The sequence below is a fragment of the Pelmatolapia mariae genome, linkage group LG10_11, assembly GCF_036321145.2.
Source record: "Pelmatolapia mariae isolate MD_Pm_ZW linkage group LG10_11, Pm_UMD_F_2, whole genome shotgun sequence".
NCBI classification, from domain to species: domain Eukaryota; kingdom Metazoa; phylum Chordata; class Actinopteri; order Cichliformes; family Cichlidae; genus Pelmatolapia; species Pelmatolapia mariae.
Window position 1 is genome coordinate 24,521,305 of NC_086236.1, and position 3,702 is coordinate 24,525,006.

Sequence of the window (3,702 nt, forward strand, 5' to 3'; positions counted from 1 at the left end):
AAGTGGAAATAAATGTTGCTCATTTATTATGCCGTTAGACGCCTTGTCATCTTAATTTAACTTTTTGAACGATGGTTTAGATCAGCGGTCCCCAACCCCTGGGCCTCGGACCGGTACCGGTCCGTGAGTCGTTTGGTACCGGGCCGCGAGAGTTGAGGCTCAGGTGTGAAATGTATGGTTTTCAGGGTTTTTATCGGTTTTCAGCGTTATTTTGTTATCGTTTTTATCGTTAACTCGGTTTTCCTGGGTCTTTTCACGTGTGTTATGAATAAATCTTCTTTTTTTCGGTACCGGTACTAGTTTTATTTTGTTGTATTTATCCGCGACACCTTAAAGGCTGGTCTGTGAAAATATTGTCGGGCATAAACCGGTCCGTGGCGCAAAAAAGGTTGGGGACCGCTGGTTTAGATTATACAAACCAAGCAGTGACTCAATGACTCTCACAAACTACTCTTAATAAAGTTAAAAGTACAGTAAGCTAGAGACTAGCCAAAAAGTTAGCATGCTAAAGTAAAGTCAAAGAAATCCTTTAGGCATTCATGTGCTGTGGAGAGAAATTTTAATTCATGTCTGTGCAGTCAGGCTCCAATTATGAGGGATCACACCTGTGTTTTATCATCTGAGAAGTGGAGTCTATCGCCATATAAGCAAAAATGCAAAGAAGTAAGACAAGACAGCTAGCATCTGGAAAAAATAATCATTCCCAACTTCTAGCTTCATCTTCTGAACTAAAGTGAGGGCTTTAAAACATGAAGACATGCACAAACATGCTTATTTATTCCCGATATTGTCAGCAGATTAGACATATAACCATCCTGTCTCTGGACAGCTGACAACGAGAACAAACTAAACAACAACAACTGGTTATAAGCTAACATGATGCCAGCTAATGTTAGGCTCCTAAAAATCACACTTTGAATCTGATAAACAGTTTAATTATATTCTTATATCGTATGAGAGTTTATTCACTAAGTGTCCAAGTCCAACAATGTTTGGTGTTTTACTGTGTTTTACAATGTTTTACTGATGCCAACTAACAGCAGCTAACAGCGGCAAAAACAACAGTGTTTACCAACAGAAAAGCACAGGATATCTTCAACTCACCTTAGTGTGGTTGTTATTGGTCAGTTTCATTGACTCATCAACTCATATTGAAACTCTTTTTTTTTTTTTTCAGATTTTTACAGCTTCCCCCAGAGTAAATACATGTGGACACCCAGCATATTGAGAAGCTACACTCACTACAGACAAATTGTTTGTCCTACAGAGGCCGCCAACAGAACTCAGTTGACAGCAATCTACAATTGACTAAAATCTAGTGGTGAGATTTTACACACTATAACTTTAAGACATTACCTTTAGACAATAAGAGGAGATGTTTTCAGAACTTTCCAGTTAGCATAAATTTAGAAAAGGCCCCTGCGTGTTTTTCATATGTGCTAAACTACATGTCGGGACGCAGTCTGCGAGTACATGACTGGCCTGTTTGGCATTGTTGACATCCTACTGTGCATGTCCAACTACTTTTTCACAGCAATTCCTGGATTTATCAATGAGAATAACAATTATAGCCTCAGTATAAACAGTAAAAATCAAAGCATCAATATAAAGACTCACAAATGTCGGCAGATTTCTGGAAGGAGGCAAATAGATATGTGGGAATGTACAAAGAATTGGAAAAACTAGAGGGACAAATATGATTGTTCTTCAAAAGAAACCCAACAACAACAATGAGACTCAGGAGAGGAAAAGAATACAAGTATTTAATTTTTTTTCTATTGGCTGGCACCGCATATGAGAAATTGGGACAAAAACAGGCTGTAATTTAAACGTTATGCATCACACACAAACATAAATGTGGGCAACGACATCGGCCAAAGGTTCCCGGTAGAAGTCTGCATCAGGGTAAAATCTTCCTGCAACTTACTTAGATGAACTACCTGAGTGATATCTATCATACCATGATAGATATCACACCTTATTGCTTTACTATTTTCCGTTTTCTTTCAAAACTGCATGAAATGAGGGACGTGTCTGACAGGTTAGGGGCATTTTAAAAGTGATTTAGGTTTCATCATGTTGATAATTGCCTGATAAATAGCAGCAGCAAAAACAGAAAATAATTTCAAAGAGAGGAAAAATGGAGAATAATTTCATCATTTTCCCTCGATGCAGCATATGCTGTGTCTTAATAACTGTCTTTTTTATTGCAGGCAGAAGAATGTACTAATTGCAAACACATTAACTGGGAAATGAGCCCCTGCTGAGGTAAAAGGAGAATATTATCATTTCTTGTAGGCGCATACATTCTACTTTTCACACTTTTGTGACTGTAAAATGTGAGTGCTAGTGCTCTGCTTTATAACTCAAAGGAATGAATTTTTAATTTTCTGGAAAAATTCATTCCTTTGAATTATAGAAAAGGAGTTCCACGCACTGTCAACTCTCTGGCACGTTCTGCATTGAAGGTCCAAGGTGCCGTATCTGTTGAAGGGCTGCGGTCTGAAACAGTTTTGAATGGGAATGTTTTGGAGCTGACGAGACATGCAGAACATCACGTTCTTTTGATCCCCCCCTCCCCAAGTTGTTCACCAGGATCAGCCCTGCAATAGCGCTGAGAACAATTTCGAAAGAAGACCTAAAACAGGAATGTCAGAAGGGAAACATTGCAGAATGGCATTCATTTGATTTATATTGGATGGGTCTAGCATTATTGAATAGAAAATGAGTGACTGACTTAATATGCATACATACATACATACGCTTGATGCTAAAAGCATGCTGGATATGTGCTAGCTGTCTAAATAAGCAGGTACAGGAAAAGGTTTTTAAAAAGTGTGCAGTAGTAGCAGCAGCACGGAATTACAGACGGAGATATATGAACATAGCGAAGCATTCAGTAGCTGAAGAGACAGACGTTTCCCCCAGGAGTTTGAGGAGCTTAAACCCAGGAATAACAGGACACCAGGTGGCAAATAACATGAAAGTAATGATGCTAATAATTTTCTGTCCTCTGGTTGTGTGAGTAGGAAGCTGTTTGCTAACAAGTTTATCCTCAAACAAATTCAATGGGAGACAGTGTCTGTGTTACAACTACCCTGTGGTCAAAAATAAGTTTTGGAAACTAAGGCGTCCACATTTTAATTTCCTTGGACAGCGGTTCTCAGCTTATGTGTCCAACAATCATCCATTCTGCTTATCCAATTCTTGTTCCCCGCTGTCATTGGGCGAGAGGCAGGGTACACCATGGACAGGTTGCTTTGTTGCAGGGATAACACAGAGAAACAGACAGTCATTCACACCTACACAGAATTTAAAATGGCCAGTGAACCTAACCACACTAACTGGATGTCTTTGGACTGTGGGAAGAACATGGAGACTCCACACAGAAAAACTCCGGTTTGATGGTGGATTCAAACCCAGGACTTTCTTCCTGTGAGGCAACAGAACTAACCACCACACCACTGTACTGCTCTCCTCAAACATTCCCAATAGTTCAGAAAAAAAAAAAAATCCTCATATCACCCCCTCTCTTTTATTCCTGCACTTTCCATACCTTAAGGCTGTCCCGTTGTCAACAAATGAAGTGAACGACGACTCTCAGACCCTTTTATCCCTTTAAAGCCAGAACCCTGAATTAATTGCCAGAAAATTCAAATCTTTTGAAAATGGAATGTTTATTGAATCTTCTGACATTTTTTT